The sequence below is a fragment of the Ursus americanus genome, chromosome 29 (assembly GCF_024610735.1).
Source record: "Ursus americanus isolate L20-20 chromosome 29, mUrsAme1.1.p, whole genome shotgun sequence".
Taxonomy (NCBI): domain Eukaryota; kingdom Metazoa; phylum Chordata; class Mammalia; order Carnivora; family Ursidae; genus Ursus; species Ursus americanus.
Window position 1 is genome coordinate 8122942 of NC_142155.1, and position 22756 is coordinate 8145697.

Consider the following 22756-nt stretch of genomic DNA (forward strand, 5'->3'; position numbering starts at 1 on the left):
CCTGCACTCAGCAGGGAGTCTGCTTCAGCGTCCCTCTGCCCCTCCCCCCACTCACAGGTACATGGCGCACTTCCCCTCTTTCTCTAAAAATAAGTAAATAAATCTTTAAAATAACTTTAATCCAAAAACGTAATAAACTCTATGAAAACTCGAACTGGTGCTGTAAGTGTTTATGTGTACACTAGTGTAACAGCCTTTCTCATACAGTCAGACTTCTTCTACCCTGAGGCCAGAAAAAATAGTACACAAAACCTCAACATGGAGATTAAAAAAGGAGAATGTGCACCAAGGACTAAATTCAGTTTTCTAAGTTTTCAAAAGTATTAATCTAACACTAATAGATATAGAAAGAAGCACTGCTTAAATTTTTTTCACATGTAGAAATGATCTCATCTCTGCCAATGTGTCTGACCATATCTTCCCAGATTATTAAAGAAAAGGTTCCTAAGAGAAATAGTTACATCTATGGTTTCATCTCCCTTAAAAAATCCTTTCTCACCATTATTACGAGTATTTTTTTTAGCAATATTCTAGCTTCCTGGGCTCATTAGCCCATGACTATCTCAATTTCACCATCTCTAAATGATTTATAAGTAAATGGGCTGACCTAGAATTTATATTTGGAGAAAACAATTTTCCAAAAGAAGTAAACAATATATTCACAGTTCAAATTTATGATGAAGTAAGTTATTCCCCAAACTGACATTAATTGGGTATCTATTAGGACGGGGCAAAGTATTAGGCCTTGAACACCCAAGAATAAAACCAGAGTGTTTACAAGTTACTGAAGGAGAAAGACAAGTATACTGTATGGTACAGCAACACTTAAAGTGCTAATACGAAGTATTCACAGGCACGGGGACTAATGGTGATGGGCGCAGTGAAGAACAAGGCCTAGGACAAAGGAGATCCATTTCAATGGAGTAGTATAAAAGATGAGTAGAATGAAATGTACAGTGGTGATATGCTATACATGCCAGGAAAACAAAACAAAACACCAATGTGCTCTACATATCAGGATTCAAACTACCTTGTAAATGTTACTGATTACTGTTATTAGAAATGCATTAGTCAATTCCACTAAAAAGCCACTTTTCATTCCTTTATAAGGGTAGCACTATGAATTTCTGATATAGGCCATATTCCCTCAAATAAACATATTACTAAGCTTTAACTAGACATCAAAATTGTTAACCAATAACAAAATAACATTAAAAAAATAACAACCAGGGACACTTGGCTGGCTCAGTTGATAACACATGCAACTCTTGATCTTGGGGTCTAGGATTCGAGCCCCATATTGGGAATAGAGATTACTTTAAAAACTAATAACAAAAATAATAATAAACAATATAACCCTTCAGGGGTGCCTGGCTGGCTCAGTGGGTGGAACATGTGACTATTGATCTCGGGGTAGTGAGTTCAAGCCCCACACTGGGTGTGGAGATTACTTAAATATATATTTTGAAAAACAGTATAACCCTTGAAAAAATAATAAAAATAATAACCAAACAAAGTTCAAGCTTTGAGCAGCCTAACTGGAAAAGGAGAGGATCCTTTTACAGGTCATATATACCGCCTGACCTGTATTTGGCAATCTGCTCCCAGACTGTCAATGGATAAGCAGCACGGCTCTCAAGGCGGGAGACTGATCTTTGGCAAAACTAGGCATCCACCTGAGGTGCTGCTATCCCCATACACTGCCCTCATATGAGCCAGGTAGATCTGGAACCTAAGAAGGTATATTTCCAATCTGGAGAGTTGCCAAAGTGTCTCATTCAAAACATCCAGGGACAAGGGCCAGCCCAGCACCCCATGCCAGGAGCCAAGGCAGCAGTCAGTAGCTTTTGCACATATTCCGAACCCAGAGGTGACCTGCACACATTGTTCCATGCCTACTGATAGCCACAGAAGAATTTGCTCAGCCCAATTACTATTCAGACTCTAAACTTACCAGTGGCAACCCAGCAACCGCAAATTCCAAGTCCTAGGGGGATCGTATTTACTGAAGAGAACACATTGGTCTATTGGGACATAACTAAGTACTGTGAAAACAGCACCTTCTTTACAACGTGGAAATGATAATATCAAAGTATAATCTTGCATACATTGCAATAAATAATCTCCCATCTAAACCACCCAAGTTTTTAAGCACCACTTTACAAAAGTCAGGGAAGAGGGAGGGGATAAAAACTAAGGGGAAAATTCCCATTTCCTTGATTTTCCTCACTAAAGAAAAATCTCTAAGAAATACACCATAACATTCTATTACTTAAGAAACCATTTTTTAAAAGGTAGAAGACAGGGCACCTGGGTGGCTCAGTTGGTTAAGCATCCAGCTCTTGATTTCCGCTCAGGTCATGCTCTCAGGGCTGTGGGATGGAGATGTGCTTGAGAGTCTCTCTCTCCCTCTCGCTCCGCCCCTCTCCCCACCTCTCTCTCCCCCCTTCTCTGAAAATAAATAAAATAAATAAATAAAAAGTGAAAGGCAGAGGCGCCTGGGTAGCACAGTCGTTAAGCATCTGCCTTCGGCTCAGAGCATGATCCCGGCGTTCTGGGATCGAGCCCCACAACAGGCTCCTCTATGAGCCTGCTTCTTCCTCTCCCACTCCCCCTGCTTGTGTTCCCTCTCTCGCTGGCTGTCTCTCTCTGTCAAATAAATAAATAAAATCTTTAAAAAAAAAAAAGTGAAAGACAGCTGTTACATGAAAAATAAAAACAACACTGCTTTAGTATGTTTCATTAAGGATCTCAACACTCACATAACACACTAAATACTACAGTCATTCTCTAATAATGGCAAAAAAGAACCAATAGAATATAAGAGAATATCAGCAATTTAGTGGTAGGAAGACACATGAATATATAAAAAGAGCATGTCAAAAACAAAAAATAAGTTTATTCAAACTACTGGATCATGGGAGGAAAATCTATAAATTCTTTAAATTTGTATAGGGCTGTAATTAAGGTAAACTCATTAATCCTATTTGATGCAAAAATATTGAAATCATGTTTTTAAATAATATTCTTAGAAAATTAAATACATAATTCATAACCATTTTATTATATAAAAGTTAAAAAACAAAAATGTTTATATTATGTTATATATAACACCTCAAGAAAAACATATTTGGTTTGGAATATAAATGGACATTCATCTACATAAATCATCAAGCAGTTATTAAGTGGGGCTACAGCAAAGTGTTATGGCAGCATCTAAGGATAGTTACTTTTCTTTTTACAGAAACAGTCACAGAACCCAAAAATCATAAATTCCAGGTACGGAAATGAAATTTCCTGAAACATTTTACAGAGATGAAAATGCATTTAATTTTTAAGGCCTTCCAATAAAGGGGAGGGAAGTTATTTTCATTTCATTTTTGTTAAAAATATATAGGTATACATACAGGCACACACTAAAATATCACCCAGCAAAATGCCAACAATAGTGATTATCCATACATGGTAAAAATATCAAGGATTCTTATTCACTTCACTTTGGTTACATGGATTTACATAATGAACAAACAATAAGTTAATTGTATAGAGGCTTAAAATAGGATTGACTGGTCCACAAAGGTATTCTATAAATCAGATTCAACAGAACTAATTTCTACTTCCAAATTTTATAATGAATAACAAGTATAGCATTTTAATAATTTTCCCTTTTTTTAAGATTTTATTTATTTATTTGAGAGAGAGAGCGAGCGAGAGCACACGAGTGGAGGGAGGGAGGCGGAGTGGAAGAAGCACACTCCCCGCTGAGCAGGGAGCTGATGTGGGGCTCGATCCCTGGACCCTGAGATCATGACCTGAACCAAAGGTAGACACTTAACCAACTTAGCCACCCAGGTGCCCCTAATAATTTTCAATAATTCTTAAGTCTCCACCATAGAATGTGTTCTATTCTTTAACTCCTCCATGAGACACTGAACATTTTCATAATTACTATATAAAAACTGAATTTTGGGGGCACCTGGGTGGCTCAGTCGGTTAAGCATCTGCCTTCAGCCTCAGTCATGATCCCAGGGTCCTGGGATTGAGCCCCAAATAGGGCTCCCTGCTTAACAGGGAGCCTGCTTTTACCTCTCCCTCTGCTGCGCCCCCTGCTTGTACTCTCTCTCTCTGTCAGATAAATAAGTAAAATCTTCTGAATTTTTAAAACATTTTTAAAAGATTTTATTTATTTATTTGAAAGAGAGAGAGAGAGCATTCAGGCAAGCATGAGCAGGGGGAGGGGCAGAGGGAGAAGCAGGCTCCCTGCTGAGCCCAGAGTCCAACTCGGCACTCAATCCCAGGACCCTGGGATCATGACTTGAGCCAAAGGCAGACGCTTAACCTACTGAACCACCCAGACACCCCTTTTTAAAACATTTTGATCAACAAAAGTTTCCTCAGTATTTGACAAAAAGTTTTATTTACACAGATTTAATATAAAAAAAAAAAAGAGAAACAACTGAGCTGCACACTGGAGTCATCTGAAGACTTTCGAAAAAGTATTGACATCTAGGTCTCACCCTCCCAAGATCTCAGATTTAATGGGTCTAGGCTGTGGCCCAGACATCAGGGTTTGTTTTTTTTTTAAAGATTTATTTATTTATTTATTTGAGGGAGAGAGAGAGAGAGAGAATGCCTGCAGGAGGGAGGGGGGAGAAGGAGGAGAGGGAGAGAAAGAATCTCAAGCAGACTCCCTGCCGCCGAGCAGGGAGCCCAAAGCAGGGCTGGGTCCCATGACCCTGAGACCATGACCCAAGCCAAAATCAAGAGTCAGGTGCTCAACCAACTGAGCCACTCAGGTGCCCCCAGACATCAGGATTTTTAAAACAATCCAAGAATTTATTCCTTCACTTCTAACAGTAACAAATGTAAATCAAATCACTTTTATGTTGATATAGCGCTTTTTGGAAAGCCACCCCAAATTTTCATTTACACTGCAGCGAGGAATAAGGGAAATATTTCATATCGTCTTATACAATCAGGGAACTTTTAATGTTCAGGTTATAACTTTGATTACCTGATATCTTCCCTTAAATTTTATTTACCCAGAAATCCATTGAGCATCTGGAGTCCAAATATAAATACTGCAACTCTGATGAGGAATAAGTACAGATAAATGTATGTATCCTCAGTTAAAACATACATTCATGTCTTTCCTTTTTTGTTCATTAATCAATTTCTTGGAGATATGTATGACTTTAACAGAGGTCAGTAAAAAGACCCTTTGCAGAATTCTTTTACAAAGAAAACTAATGTAAGAAACAACATTGCTAACTTAATGTATGCACTCTACACTATCCTTGTTAACAAATCTGATTCTTTAAATATATTATTATCCATCAAGATTCACCTAAATTGTCAACATGACATCAAAAACTCAGGAAAGATAAATCAATTAAAAGACATCTATCTTCCCCAAAAAAAGAGATCTAACTTTCAGTTAGACAAATAATAGTCATCGGAAAATATCTATAAAACTAAAAGCATAAGGGGGTGGTTTAGAAGTTCAAATACTGGGGCACCTGGGTGGCTTAGTCATTAAGCATCTGCCTTCAGCTCAGGGCGTGATCCTGGCGTTATGGGATCAAGCCTCACATCAGGCTCTTCCACTGGGAGCCTGCTTCTTCCTCTCCCACTCCCCCTGCTTGTGTTCCCTCTCTCGCTGGCTGTCTCTCTCTGTCAAATAAATAAATAAATAAAATCTTAAAAAAAAAAAAAAAGAAGTTCAAATACTAAATAGAAGACAACAAATACTTAATTCTATACTAAAACAATATGAGAAAATTATTTCTGGCATGTTTTCAAATAAGTATCCCTTAATGGACACTTTTTATATATCTTTATGGCAATCCCTCTATGGTATCACTTTTTTTATTAAAATATTGTGGATATACAATATTATTTTAGTTTCAGATGTACTGCATAGTCATTCAACATTTATATACACTACAAAGTCATTACCACAGTAAATCTAGCTACCACCTGTCACCAGACGTATTACAAATATTAACTACATTCCCTGTGCTGTACATTATATCCCCATGTCTAATTTATTTTTGTTTGCTTGTTTCGGGTTTTGGGTTTTTATTTATTTTAATTCCAGTATAGTTAACATTGTTACATTAGTTTTAGGTGTACAATATAGTAATGCAAGAATTCTATATATTACTCAGCACTCATCAAGATAAATACAATCTTAATCTCCTTCACTTATTTCACCCATCCCCGCACCCACCTCCCCTCTGGTAACCATCTGTTTATTCTACTTTATAACTAGAAGTCTGTACTCCCTCTTGTAAAATAAAGAAAAATTCTTGTATTAAATTCACCCAAAATAGACCAGATTACTGGCATCTCAATATTCTAAAACTACCAGGTAAAAAAAAGTTATTTATGCATTTTGCAACAGATACAACCTTAAAAATCCTAAGAGTAAAATATCTGGAGAAGCAAAATATGATTTCTATAGTATATTCATTTAAAAAACTAAAGTAGGGGGGCGCCTGGGTGGCACAGCGGTTAAGCGTCTGCCTTCAGCTCAGGGCGTGATCCCGGTGTTATGGGATCGAGCCCCACATCAGGCTCCTCCGCTGGGAGCCTGCTTCTTCCTCTCCCACTCCCCCTGCTTGTGTTCCCTCTCTCGCTGGCTGTCTCTATCTCTGTCGAATAAATAAATAAAATCTTTAAAAAAATAAAAAAATTAAAAAAAAATAAAAAAATAAAAAAATAAAGTAGGGAGCTCAGTCAGTTGAGCATCTGCCTTCAGTTCAGGTCAGGATCTCGGGGTCCTGGGGTTGAGCCCCACATCGGGCTCCCTGCTCAGGAGGGAGTCAACATCTCCCTCTCCCTCTGACCCTCTCCCCACTGCTTGAGCTCTCTCTCTCTCTCAAATAAATTAAATCTTAAAAAAAAAAAACTAAAGTAAACTCATTTAAAAATAGGAAAAACAAACAGCTAATAGAGTCTTCTCTTTCAAGAAATTTAGAGTTATGTTAAGAGATATAAGGCAAAAGAACAAGAACGGCAGGATCAAAAGAAGAAGGATTTCTGTTTGTTTCTAGTCTTTGTTGGTTAAACTAGAAAAGACTCTGACAGGTTCATTCAAATTTATTAGATATCAAGTCCTGACATCATTATATATGCCTAATTACAAGTTTTAAGAAACACTCCCTTCTACAAGCTGAAATGTTTGTAGATGATATTATATGATACCTGGGATCTGATTCAAAATAATTCGGGGGGGGTAGTTTTAGATAAAAGATAAAATAAAATTAGCCATAAGTTGCTAACTGTTGAATCTGCACGATAGGTACATGGGGGTTCATAGCTCTTCTTCTCTTAACGTGCTTAAAACTTTCCACAGTCAACGATTTAAAAAAAAACCACTCTCTAAAATATGCTCAATTATTTTTCATTTTTATATATAATTATATGCTGTTCTCTTAAATGTCAAACTGATGATACTGATTTTTCCCAGGGTATATTTTAAGACTTTTCTTAGCAACAATTACACATTAATTGTTGAATTATCTCAATTTCTCAGTTGTCCATGTAACCACGGCAATTTCATATTCAACTAGATGGAAAAAAGGTAAGAAACAGATGAAAGCTGATCCTAGAGTTCTACAGAGTTCAAAAATTTACACCCTAAGGAATTCTATTTGACAGTATCTGTATTATAGCATTAAAAAAAATGCTTATTTTCTAGTTATAGCTTTATATGAAATGTGTCTGAAATTACCTCTAATATTTTTTTTTTTTTGAGAGAGAGTGTGTGCATGCACAAGCGGGCAGGGCTGTGGCGGGGGGGGGGGGGTGAAGAGGGAGAAGGAGAGAGAGAATCTTAAGCAGGCTCCACACCCAGCATAGAGCCCACAACACAGGGCTCCATCCCACGACTCTGAGATCACGACCTGAGCCAAAATCAAGAGTCAGACCCTTAAGCGACTGAGCCACCCAGGTGCCTCATCCTCTAAATTTTTAAATTTCACAATATTGATAGAAAAAATGAATTCTGAACTAAGAGCCACAGGAATTATCTTTTCAGTTCTGCCTCTAATTTAACTGTATTGCCTTCATCAAGTCTCTTCATTATTAATGAAGGAATTAGAATTAATTAGAATGAAACAGAATTAATGAGGAATTAGAATTAAATTAACTCCAGGGTAATGTCCATTTCCAACTTTCTAGGCTTCTACATGTCTGGCCTACAGGAAACCTGAACACATTCAGAACTCAAGCAGACTATTACCTAGACCAGCAGTTCTCCAAGTCAATGCACCCCCTAAAGATCCTTGAGACCCTTTCAGAGAGTCAACAAGGTCAAAACTATTTTCATAATAATACCAAGACACTTGTCTTTTTCACTATAGTTACATTTACCCTAATTATACAGAACCAATGATAGGTAAAACTTGTACCTCTTTAGCCAGAACCAAGACAGTGGTCACTGCACCCACAGTAAAAGAATGCTGGTTTCACTTAAGGATACTTTTGACTGGGGTGCCCGGTGGCTCAGTGGGTTAAGCAACTGCCTTCAGCTCAGGTTATGATCCCAGGGTCCTGGGATTGAGCCCCACATTGTCAGGCTCTCTGGTCAGCGGGGGAGCCTGCTTCTCCCTCTCCCTCTCCCTCTGTGCTCTCCCTTCTCTCAGATAAATAAATAAAATCTTTAAACAAAAAAGAATACTTCTGATTAAGCAGTAAAATCTATTAATTTTAGTATATCTTGATCTTAAATACACCTTTTTAACATTCTACATTATGGTAGGAATTGCACATAAAGTACTTCTGCTGTAAAACAAAATAATGCCTCAAGGAAAATACTTGTGTGAATGTTTGAGTTGTAATCTTCAGGAACTTTTTTTTTCCATAAAATACCATGGTTACTGGAAACAATGACTAAAAAACCTTGGTTATTCAAACTTGGGTTTTTGGCAAATTCGGGGTTTTGTTTGTTTTTTGAGTAAAGCCTGTCACTTCAAGCAAAGCAAATGACAACATTTGTTGACAATAATAAAATTCAAGCGAAAAGCAGAATTTGGGAAAACTTGTATCTGCCACCTTAAGCATAATAGCTTATGCTGTTAAAGTTTAAATAGTTAAGACTTTTCTGATGAAATCAAAATATAATTTTTTGAGATTACAAAATTTTGGAAGATCTACATAATTCAGCAAAAACAGTGTGTTTCAAATGACCAATACATTATGTTATAAAATCATGAATGGGCAAAAGATACATTCTGGGTGCAAAATACATCAACAGATTATAATATAACAGAGTACAAAAGTTCACTAGTATGGTTTAAGATTCCACCTTGAAATTTTAAGAAACTACCACCTGCTGAGTTTTGTTACGACCAAAGAAGGATATACAAAATTATCTAAAAAGGTTAGATTACTACTTCCTTTCCCAAAGATATATATCTGTGTGAGGTCAGATCTCTTCATCTACAGTTCAACCAAAAACAACATAATGCAGGAAAATTTCATTCAGTTATCTTCTCTGAAGTAAGACATCATAGAGATTCACAAAAATATAAAATAGTGCCACCTTTTTTCACAAATCTTTGTTTTGGAAAATAGTCTTTTCTTTCTGTTAATCTTTAAGTACTCTCTACACCCAACGTGGGCTTAAATTCACAACCCCAAGATCAAGAGTCAGATATTCTACCGACTGAGCCAGCTAGGCAACCCCCAAAATAGTTTTTTTTCATAAAATGTCATTTTCTGTTAACATGCATTTATTATTTATTTTTAAATGGATTAAATAAGTTCTCAATTCCTAAATTTTCATTTCTAACACAGTAAATATTGATATAACCAAAGAGATAAACAGAATCTTCACAGAGTCCTCAATAATTATGAGTAAAAAAGAATCCTAAAACCTGAGATGCACTGATCTACATAAAATCTTACCAAATCTTTTGCTAGGCAGCTCACATTCTCTAGTCATTCATAATCAATCTAATGAGAGTAGGAGACAATGAAAGAAGACACACATATATTACATAACCTGTGATAAATATTATAATACAGGTATAATTCCAAACAGTAAATTTGGGGAAACTATTTTGAAAGATTTAATTCAAACAGTTCCTGAAAGGTAAGACTAAAGAAAAGTGAATTCCAGCCAAAGTTTTGTTTGAACAAGAGTAGGAAGATGGGAGAATGGGGACATGTTTAGGGAATAGGTCTACGGGGCCAGAGCATGGCACAGCGGCAGAAGTGCGACAAGCGCTGCAGTGGAACAGCGAGCCAAGAGATTAGGCCACGAAGGGTTTCAACCCCACAGTACAAGTTTGGACTCTGAAATGTATTAGTAAAGGCTAATAAGGATTCTTATTCAGCAAGAGTATGTTACAACCAGATTTCTACTTTGAAACATAGCACCAATGGCAATGCACAGGACAGACTGTGCTGTGCATTGAGGAAAAGGGCCAAACACAAGGAGATGTACATGGAAGAAAAAGTAATGAAGCCTGCACTCAGAGGGAGTAGAAAGTGAACGATGACCTTCCAGAAGCAGAACAGGGTTTGGCAAGTGAATGAATATGACAAGAGGGAAAAGGTGAGTGAAAATTCTGAACCTGAGTAACTAAGGCAATGGGGCTATCATATGGGCAACAGAAGAAGATCCAAGCTTCTCAAAGGAGGTAGATTTGACAGGAATTGTGAAATCTGAAGACGTGTGGAGAGCATCAGTTTAGAAATGACGGTCAAGTTGATACAGAAAGAAATTTGGGGGAAATCTGCACTAAAAATAAGAATTGGAACCATGGGACTAATAAGAAACAGAGTGAGTAGAGCAAAGTGCCAAGTACAGAGGTTTATGAGGCATGAACAGTAAAGGCATTGGCGGAGAGAATTAAGCAGTAAAAACAAAACGGGAAAAGTCAGAGACCTGACAGAGTGCATGACCACAGAAGCTAAGGAAAAAGAATTCAAGGAGGATTAGTTGGTGAAGAGTTGAACAGGTTGGAAAAGAATAATGATCTAAATGAGGCCAATGGATCTATTAATTACGAGGTTACAGAGCGGTCTCTGTTGAGTGTTTAGGGCAGAACACAATGAATCCGGGTTCGTGGCCTCATTAGCATGGTATTAGGTACAGGAAATAAATATTCAACCCAGAGCTACATCAAAGTATGTTTTCCAAACAACAGTTTGTCTGCTTTCAACCATAACAATTTTTAAGTAAAACAATGTCTCTAAATTTAACTGTTATTTTCAAACAATTTATTTCACTCATATAAAACACTGATTTTTAGCATTAAAACAGAACACTATCATTGACCTAATAAATTTTATTAGGTCACACAAAAAGAATTAAAAAATATATATATATATACACACACACATACATATACTATTGTGCTACATACTGAACCTCACTCTACTGCTTAAAAGCATATTATTCTTAGTGTAGATGGCCTACTGTAGAACATAAGAGGGCAAATCCAACAAACAGCATGTACTGAAGAAAAACCCCTATTACCCAATCCCCTTTTATTAGTAATATCAAGCAGAATATGAGATCAAGCTTAATTTAGGCATATTTATATAAAATGTGTATTTAGCCAGACCCATGTTTATACAACAGTAATATGTGAAATATCCCATCTTTGTTAGCACAATCTAGAAAACAACCACTGTTCAACAAAAAGATTCTTCCCTTTACAAAAGAAATCGCTATTAGAATAATTTAAATAAATAAATAAGAATCTTTCCCAGGATAATATGAAATTATAATTTAATTCTTTATTTAATTTATATGAAACTTTACAGGAATACATTTGTTTAAAGCAAATTCATGAAGTATTAATTAAAATGTATAGTTAAGGGGTTTAAAACTGTAAAGAATAGTTTAGACGCTGTGTGTCCAGAAGGTCTCCCTGCTCTCATCAGCGGGCAGCGGAAGCTGGAGCACTGTGTAGAACAGGAATCGGAGGGTGAGGACCAAAGAGGATATGACGGAGGAGTTACCTGCTTAAACCTGAAGGCCCGCAATAGCTGCAAGAGTGTCATGATGTTACCATCCCTTGTTTAGATACAGTAGACAGAACAGATTAATCCTGAAGGGGTTTTCAAAGCTTTGAGTCTTTAAGAGAACACAGAAAAAGGTAACTTAGAATTCTAAATGGGGCAAAGGCTCTGGATCCAGACCTCCTGAAGATATCCCTCAGCTCTGCACCTTACTACGTGTATCAACCTAGCAAATTATCTCCACCTCAGCTCTCTCAGTTGTGAAATGAGATAAGAAGAAGAGCTACCTCACAGGATCAACGTTAGAATTAAATGTGAAAATGACTACAAAACACTTGAAGTGGTGGCATATCACTGGCCCTCAAGAATCATTAGAAATGTACTGTTCTAGGATCATTCTGGATCTGGATCATTCATTCAATCTATCATTATAATATATTGGCACCTTCCAACCCATGACATAAACCTTTTCACCATTCAACTACTCTACCGTGCTAAAAATACCATGTCAATGTTGCGTGCCAAACAACAGAATGCTAGAGAACAAAACCAAAGTTCATGAAATTCTGGACCAGTTACAGAAGTACACCTTTAATAAAAAAAAAATAACCCATTTTTTGACACACTAACATTCCTGTATACAACCATCAGGCTAGCTCCAATTTTGCTAATAACTCATTACAATCACCAAATTAAACAACTGGTCTATAAATTCCTAACTTATGCTGCACCCCCCCTTCAAAAAAAATCAATCAGTATAATGTATCTATGAAATAAAAAAATTCTGACTGAAATAAATATTTTTTCTGGTTTCTAAAACATCTGTAGTGAAATTCGTCATATGTTCAAACTCATTCAATTCCCATCCTTCTCTCCCCTCCCCACCATGCCTCATAGAAAATCTTTCTCGGGGCGCCTGGGTGGCACAGCGGTTAAGCGTCTGCCTTCGGCTCAGGGCGTGGTCCCAGCGTTATGGGATCGAGCCCCACATCAGGCTCCTCCGCTATGAGCCTGCTTCTTCCTCTCCCACTCCCCCTGCTTGTGTTCTCTCTCTCGCTGGCTGTCTCTATCTCTGTCAAATAAGTAAATAAAATCTTTAAAAAAAAATTTTAAAAATTCAAAAAAAAAGAAAACCTTTCTCCAACTAATATAAACCTCCTCAATTTGCCATTGAAAACACGATGCCTACTTCTACCCTAAGCACTCATCTGTTTTTCCTCCCCATCATCTCAATGGCCAACACAGCCACAGTTTTGTTTGAAACCTCAAACAAAAGCATTAAAGGTACATCAATCATCTGCTCTCATCCTCAGTGATGCACAGGAAGAGCAGAGAAGCTAATATATTCCTCTTGAAAACACATACACATGAATACACTTTGTTCTTCCCCAAAATACCAAAAGGATAACAGAGAGCAAATCATGCCCACAAACCAAAACACAGTTGTTTCATCTAATTTTAGAAAAAAAATAACAAGGAACTGGAGAAAAATTCTCTTTGGAATAACTCAATCCTCAAATCAGGGAAATTCAAAGAGCATAACATGGAAAAACCAACAGCCTCAATTCTCCCCTTCAGGATACTAATTCTATCAGCACCAAATCAAAACAAAGAGTGTGTTTTTAGAAGATCCCGAAAAAGTTTGAAATCTGTTTTTCAAAGAAGGAAGAAAAGACCACTTACTGAGAACATATCTAAATATATTATTTCAAGCACAGGTGCTCTGTGGTTTACTCCAAACCCGTTTCTTTTTTGTACCATATTCTTTTTCTTTTTCCTTGAATATGCTCCACACCCAGCTCAGAGTCTAACTGGGAGCCTGAACTCAAGACCCAGAGATCAAGACCTGAGCTGAGATCAAGAGTCAGATGCTTAACTGACTGAGCCACCCAGGTGCCCCCCCATATTCTTTTAAAGTCAAGCTTATAAACTTATTTGTTTAAAAAAAAAAAAGACTAAATTATATCATTTACATCCAGAAGTATCCTTTATTTATATTTTAAAGTCTCATAGCCAGGTGTTTGTTATTTGATTAATTTGCTCAGCCCTAGGTAATATGATTGGTTTTTCCCTTTCTGGAAGCTGTGAACAAGACCCAGTCTAGCTGTACTTGAAACAAGCAGTCTCGAGCATTTTGTAGCTATATCACAAGATTTTGCTTAATCTGAGAAAATCTTGTACTCTTTTGCCCAAGAACCTTCAAGAGTAGAAAGAAAATATAAATTATAAGCTAATCGTTTTTAGAGGGAGTACTGCTCATACACTAGGGACCTTCATACCACCTTGTCTCTTAAGAAGAGAAACCCTTTTCTTTACTAATCCTCAGGAATTTGTCCAAAATAAAAAACACAGATTTAAACTTGTACCCAGAATTCAGGTTAACTATGTAAAATTGACAGCTGAATAACAGCAAACTGCAACAGATTTACACAGAAATTTAATGTGTCTTTAAAAGGACTTGTCGGGGGAAGAACAATTACTTCACAACAGTCTTACTTCTATGAACTGTTACTACATTAAGCCTATGTTCTGGTCTTTTTGCTATCAAGAGTCCAGGTGAGCAGGAGATACAAATTATACAAGGCAAAGACCTCTTCTTGCCAAAATTCTTTTTTAAAAATTTAGTCATTAAAAGATCTTTTAAATGAAAAACATTCACTCTTTCATACCAAGACTAATTTCAGGAACCTCATTAAGGTAAAATAATATAATAATAAAAGCGTTTTATGTTAATAGACTTAGGTTATGTTTCTCATTGTGTTATACAGATCATTAAAAGTTCCTAAGGGGAGCCTGGCTATCTCAGTCGGAAGAGCATGCAACGCTTGATCTCCGGGTCGTGAGTTCGAGCACCACATTGGGCACAGAGATTACTTAAAAAAAAAAAAAAAAAGTTCCTAAAATAACTGTCCAATTAGATGAGAAAGTGAATGAACTATTTTCTAAGCATGTATAATATAAGCAATTGCAAGGATTTTTGAGATGTATCACAACACTCAAAGTTATTTAAACTACACCAAGGAAATGCTAAAAATCCCCAAAGGTTCTAATCAATGCCCTACTTATTCTCCACATTTACTCTCCACTTACTCCACCAAACCCCCAATCCTCCTCTGCTCTGTTCCTGCCCTGGGAGAATGAGCCTGCACAGATCAACACCTAGGGTCCCCAAGGAGGTTCCAGCAATGTAAACCAATGAACAAGACCCAAAGACAGAGGGAGGAGAGATCAGGGAACTTCCCCTCCCTCTCTGCCTGACTGCCTCAAAGCCACAGTTCCCCAGGGCCCTCCTCCACAAAGTCCGCTCTCAACTCTCAGCTTTGGTAACCTCTGGAGATTTAAGGGCTTCTCACCATTGCTATTCCGTGGGTGCTTCCCCCCCTCCACCACCACCCTTGTTTGTTCTCTAATCTCCATAATCTCTTCTTTTGCACCATCAAGGACGAAATCTCTTTCCTGCTGGGAGCTTGCCTGATGCAGCTAACAATACCAAGTCTGGTTAATTCAAAACAGTACATTATCTAAAGAAATTCAATTTTAAAAGTTTCACAAGATCTTAAGATCTATTCAAATATTACTTATTATTGCTATTTGTATAATCATTTAAAAATTAAATATAAGCAGCTCACTTCCAAATGAAGCTGGTTAAACACTGAAAAGCTCATTACAATTAAAATTAGGTGTGAAATTTAACACTGCCCTGTCCTCTCAAGATAGATGCCTACAAGCCCCCAAATAAACTTAACAGGAATAAAAAAAAAAACAATGAAAGGATTCTGGTAACCGATATTTCACTTCCTTCTACCATACACTGCCTGGTTACTCCAAACACTTTTTTTGTCGTCATTGTTGAAGCCTTTCTTAGGCATAAGATAAAGAAAAGTTTTAAACAGTGGTTCTCAAATTTTGGTGTGCAAGTCAATCAACCAAGAAACTTGTTAAAATGCGAATGCCCAGGCCTCACCCACACCTTTCTGACAAATGTTTTTTACCAGTTCCCAGATAATTGTGATGCACACCTACATTTCAGAACCCCTTAAATTTGGCCAACTTTAAGAATCCACATTCCACATTAAACATGGCCAAAGAAACCAAAACAGAAACAAACAAAAAAACTAACATAGTAACAATAACAATGCACACTAACTACACACCACTGTGATATATGTTTCACATGTATTATTATCTAATTCCGTCCTCACAGGAACCACACCAGGTAGGTAACACCGTTGCCTCCATTTTATAGATGAGAAAACTGAAGCCCAGAGAAACTAAGTAATCTGACGACAGCCATGACTGGCAAAACCAGGATCATCTCCGGTCTGCCAGCCCCTCTCACCTGTAAACTGGGTAAGCAAGCACTTGTATGTAAATAGAACTCTGGAGCTTCAGGACTGCCACAAAAAGAATTGAGCCTTAGGGCCAAGCAGTTAAACAAGCAATAACCCTCCCTTGGCCACTCCCTCTCCACAACAAGCCCTCCTGACTCCCCACCCATCACTCACCAAGGCCTTCCACCTACACTGTATGCCATCACACACTGGTAGGACATCACAAGTCTGTGTGTATCAGTACTCTTTCTAAACTCTTACCTACTGCATGCTAAGTACATCCAAATACCAAGTCCTGGCTGTAAGCTCAAGCAAATTTAATATCTTATGCCTCAGCTTCCCAATCCGTAAATTGTGGGTCATAATGTCAAATGCACTAAAGTCAGTCATGTAGTGATTAACTGAGATAATGTACATAAAGTACTTGCCTGACACACTAACATATAGCAAAAACTCAATAAACAGTAGCTGCTAACCCAATATATCAGCCCTAGGTCCCCTTTATTTTCTCTCAGCCTTGTGTTCCTGAGACTGATAAAAGATGGAATGTCCTCTTACTTATCAGGAGCAGATTGGTAACAGTGGACTGAAGGCCAGGAGTAGAATATTTTGGAGTAAATGAGTCTTTTAGTAACCCTCAAATTGCACTACTTTCACAATTATCTCTTTCCCAACTTTAGGGTCAGCCCTGTTGATTACATATTAGTAAGAAGAGCCTATAATTAACTTAATTCAAAACAACAATAAAATGTCACTCAGCACAGGAACTTGGTCTTAACTTATCAGTGTATCATCAGCCCTTAGAACAGCATATGGCTCATGGCAGACACTCAAATATTTGTCGAACGAATGAAGGCATAATGGTACCAATGCAGACACACCTTAGCTCATTAGTGAATCTCTACAAAAACAAGCATAATTATCAGATCAATACCAATGTGCCAAGTAACAAAAGTTATTTTCAAAGTTCCCCCAGAATATTTTTCTTTTTTTTTAAGAGCAAACATTGTGTGTGTGTGTGAGAGACAAAAAAAATAAATCCAAGCACGTAATAAAATAAACATTATTTTTTTAAGTGTCCCATCCTGGATTCTCTGTCCTAGAATTTAGTAAACAGTTCAAGTTTAGGTTGCTTCAACAATTCTTCTGGATGCCATGAGGTCTCCACCTTATAACCATGTTTCTGTATTTCCGCTCCTAATTGACTGGGGAAGTCATTCTCTACATTGTCATCATCCCAATCATCCTCCCACACATGTGTATCTTCATCTTCATCTAAACTAGCCCAGTCTTCCTCCATGAGTTCCAAGTCTACGGGCTGCTTTTTCTCTAACATGGCGACCCTCTCCACTGAAAACCTCTCAGGCTGAGAGGAAAGTTGGAAATCCCCCTTTCCCCACAGAAGACAGCAACACTGCTGCCACCTCTGAAGCCAGCTCTACCACAGAGCTCTCCTTTCTTTTTTAAAACAAATTGTGTGCTTTCCGTTAAAAACTCTCCAACCAGGGGCTCCTGGGTGGCACAGTTGGTTAAGTGACAACTCTCGGTTTCAGCTCAGGTCAGGATCTGAGATCGAGCCCTGCTTGCGGCTCTGCACTCAGCAAAGAGTCAGCTTCAGACTCTCTCTCTTTCTCCCCTTCTCTCTTTGTTCCCCCCAATGCTCGGTCACTCACATGTGTGAGCAAGCTCTCTCTAAAATAGAAAAATCTTTAAAAACTCTCCAATGAGAAAAGTTAATTACCAACCTCAGTTCCATTAATCTAGTAAAAATGTTAAAGGAGTCCCATAATAATGCCTCATGTTCATCTCCTCCCTGACATTCAAACAAAAACAAAAACAAACCTAGTAACAATTTAACAATTACCACTTTAGTGATGCTGACTTTTCAGAATTTCTGGAACCATCCGAATTGAAGCCACAAAATGAAATAAGTGCCCGTTAAGAGGTTAATTCTAACACCTAGAAGATAATTATGATCTACTACGGAATACACAGAAGTTCCACTCTCAGCTGTGCTTCTAAGCAGCCACATATGGAACCTTGAACAAGGTGTTTAATGTTTTTGTCTCCATTTTCTCATCTGCAGAATAAGAGTAAGTTTACCACATCTACTTCAACAAGTTGTTTTAAGGACCAAATGTACATAAAACTATTTCCAGAACAATAAAGTGCCATACGAATGTAAGCTGTTAAATTTGATATAAACGCCATCAGATTTTAAATTGGTATTTCTACTCATCTTTCTTTTTGTCTCTGCCACTCTTTATATTTCCTAGATCCAAAGATCTGCCAGTACAAAGAAGAACCAGGTCCCACCTACAGTCATATTTCAAACACAGTAGGCCCTCAGTAAATATTTGTTGAAAAAGATGTTTATCCACATATAACAGAAATTTTAAAATTCTGCTATATGCAATACCTTACCTTGTAAAGGTTAAGCAGCAGGTTACCTTGAATAAAATAACAAGTGACGTAACTTACATGAAAGATGCCTGTGGTTTTGTCAAGAGCACCGCCTTCCTTTGTGCATATTACTCAGCCTGGATATAAATATTCACCTGGGTGAATATCACCCAAGGAATGTTCTTCAGTATTTTGGTTTCACTGGAGGCATGCCTTCAGTATAGAAAAGGACTTCCCTTCTCTTTAACACCAGCAGGATTTCTAAAGATGCAGGATTGGTTCTTCTGGTTTTACAGTCTATGCTTCACTTACAGGGAGAACTTCTTGTGGACTTGTGGTCATTTCTCGAATTACCATGTCATTCTTATACTAAATATGAAAAGTTTATTTTTCAAAACCATAAACAGAAAAATATTCTAATATTTATATTTTAAGATTACTAATATTCCACTAAATTTGTCAAATAAAAGCATAGCTGTTTTAAATGCTAAACTTTCTGGTTCCTCTGAATATTATATAAGGCCTCAAAAATAGAATTTAAGCTTATTTGACCTTAGTTAGTTCTTAATTATCTACACATGCATATACACACACAAGCAGGGGTGTTACAGATCGTCCATTAATAATTTATATTAAGCTCTTGGATGATGGTTTTGTACTTACAGTTGAATATGAGTATCCCTAGGATGCAAAATTCTTAATAGTTCAAATCAAATAATGAAACACCTGTAAACACAGTCACCCAACTCAGCCTTACCATTTTTCTTCTCATTTACCCAAAGACATTCTACTGCTGAAATGACTCCTACTTTGTTACAAAAGATGGACTTCGTGTGCTCATTTTTGTCTTTTATGTCTATTATAGCTCAAGGGACATTTCTGAAATAAACACAGGCCATAAAAAAATTGCCCTAATAGTACAGGTGAGAATTTAATCATACTTTGAAAACAAGCCCCCTCACAAGGATTATGAAGTTAACTGTGTAATATTTAAAAGACAGCTATTGTATATATGGGCAACAATCAATCTCATTTGAGGAAAATATAAAGTTCTATCTGAAACAGGAACACTGTACTATCCATTTTATCTACAATGAAAACCAGCGTTACATTACAGCCTAATTCTAATTCCTATAAACCCATCAAAATAAAAAGTGCACTAATTATATAATATTCTGGAATTTACATAGGAAATGATAAAGCAACCCCACGCCACTGTTCAAAGTTGTCACCTTAAGAATGAAAAAAACAGAAAATTCAACATTAGTTTCAGAACCACATTCATGACCTGTATCGTCCTCACTCCTGTGTGCCTTCTTCAAGTTACATTTTTTAACACAATACCAGTTCTGCAGGTTTATTTGAACAGTCTACCAAAGGAACTGAGATCAAGGCAACCTGGTCGGGTGGAAAAAACAGGGGTTTCATGGTCAGAAGACTTAGGTGTGGGGTGCCTGGGTGGCACAGCGGTTAAGCGTCTGCCTTCGGCTCAGGGCGTGATCCCAGCGTTCTGGGATTGAGCCCCACATCAGGCTCCTCCGCTATGAGCCTGCTTCTTCCTCTCCCACTCCCCCTGGCTGTCTCTATCTCTGTAGAATAAATAAAATCTTAAAAAAATATATATATTATTAAAAAAAAAAAAAAAGACAACAACTTAGGTGTGAATCCAGACTTTGTTCCTCTGGAGTTGTAAGACCTTGAGCAAATATTTAATTCACTAAGCTTAAATTTCTTCATGAGTAAAAGGACAAGACCACCAACCCTGAAAATTATTTTGTAGATCAAATCCCTCAGTTAGTGTTCTGATTACGGCAGATCCCTCATAAAGGGGGTAATGATCTTATCCTATTAAAGTTCAGAAATTATTATGAAGTACCTCACTAAGGGGATCACAAACTGTATGAGAATTATTAGAGCTACAATACCTTTTTCAGTCTTTTACCGAGAATGTTTTAATATACAAAAATGAAAAATTCACAGAGGTTAGAAAACTTTTTAAAACTGACATTTTTAAATATCAAAATGAAGCTTCAATTATCAACAGTGAAAACGGGTTAATTTTCTAAAAAATGTTTTGGATGTTTGTATTTATTCAAACCTCACATGGTCAAAAATTTGAAAACTTTCTGAAAAGAGCTGTACTTTAGAACCCAGAGACAGCCCAGTTATCTAAACAATGGGCTACATGATACACCACAGTCTCTAGGCAAAGTCACAACAGGATGAGAAAAGAGCCTTCAGCCTCTCTCAGATTTCCTGGCCACTGTTATTTTAAAACTTGATCACATAAACATAAACAGAGGGGAAAAAAATCCACTTCAGATAAGCGCCATGGGGTTACGATTTATGATCTCTGTTTTTAATACCTTGCATTAATTTACATTAAATATTGCAATAGCTCATTACATTTTCCTTGCTCGTGTTTCTAGACACTAATGAAGAATATATGTATATTACAGTTTTATATAATATATATTTAGAGTTTTTAATCATGATAATCTTTTCTTAAAGTCATTCATTACTTCTGTTACTCTCTTTCAAAATTAGTTTTTGAAAACGAAAATGTAACTCAAACTGGGAGAACAATATGTCACATGGAACATAAAAACGCAATAGGCATATCTGCCTAAGACTAAAACGGCTTGTTTACCACTGTGCATATAATTCCTGAGCAACTTAAAGTACTCAAAATGAGCTGGATATTTAAAAGTCAATGAGTTATTTTGAATGGCTGCATTGTTTCAAGCTCTGGCTATAGCCCAAATTGTAATGTTTCAAAAATTAATGATAAAAAACACCAAGGTAATTTTTTCACTAAACAATTTCCAATTGTAAAACCACAACCCAAGATATCTATGAAGTTTAGTTAATTTGTACAGATATGGCGTTTTGCTGCCAACCTTTGTACCATGACCACTCCAGCCCAAGTTCAAGATTCACATTTTATGGTGTGAATGGTTTCAACTAAATCTTAGGAATTTCTAGAACTTTCAAACCCTGACTATATTTAGATACACTGTATCTACAACTTCAGAGCATATCAGCAAATGAAACTTACTTAGCATGCACAGCAATCTGTGAAGCTGGGACAGTGCTCCTAGTTGTTCACTAATATCTGTAGGTTAGGATGTAAGCATTCGTCCACCAGAACTTTATGCCAAATAAAATATAACCTGTTTTCTTAAACTGTATAGAAATAGCATTTCCCTTTTTTTTTTTTTTTTAAGATTTTATTTGACAGAAAGAGACACAGCCAGCGAGAGAGGGAACACAGGCAGGGGGAGTGGGAGAGGAAGAAGCAGGCTCCCAGTGGAGCAGGGAGCCTGATGTGGGGCTCCATCCCAGGACCCTGGGAGGAAGGCAGACGCTCAACGACTGAGCCACCCAGGCGCCCCGAGAAACAGTATTTCCGACACGGATGTTCTAGTAATAACCCTACCAAATCATTTTCTACTTAAAATCCCGGAGTTGAAGTATTTTAATAGTTTTAAGGAGTTTTTGGAAATTAACAAATATAAAAAGCTTGTTCAGTAGCCCCTATACAAATTAACATACTCAAAGTACTGGACAACCTAAAGACTAAAATTATAGCGTTTAGAGAGTCCCAACCTAGTCTCCTCCACGATCAAACTATTAATTTAATGGTGGTTGGCACCTGACCCTCTCATCTCAGAACAAGCGGCACTATCCCTACACTGAATTTGAAGCTTGTTTACTTAAAAATATTACGGTGTGTCCAAGTCAGAGTGGGTCCCCTGAGTGCCCTCCTTCTACCTGGGAGCTACAGCAGATACACAAAGGTATCTTTGTGAAGATAAACCCACCAAAGGAGACTCTCAGTGTCCTGTGGAAATGAGAACCAGCCCTGGCACTAGTGAGCCGCCGGCCGGGCCCACCATCACCTGCTTCACCTACACGCGTCCTCGGGAGGTGAAACCAGCCGTCCGCCCCCGGACGGCCCGAGGAAGCCCCGAAGCAGGGCGGGCCGGGACAGCGAGGCCCTGACGCTGACGCCCCGAAGCCGGGCTCCGCGTCACTCA

The 22756-nt window shown here is 37.5% G+C and overlaps 1 protein-coding gene and 1 pseudogene across 5 annotated transcripts in view; both read right to left on the bottom strand.

The window, feature by feature from the left end:
* MYO6 (myosin VI) overlaps positions 1-22756 on the bottom strand; it is a 138279-nt gene that overhangs the window by 115293 nt on the left and 230 nt on the right. The gene's annotated exons all lie outside the window — the stretch shown is intronic.
* LOC123796487 (26S proteasome complex subunit SEM1 pseudogene) lies at positions 14857-22747 on the bottom strand (annotated as a pseudogene).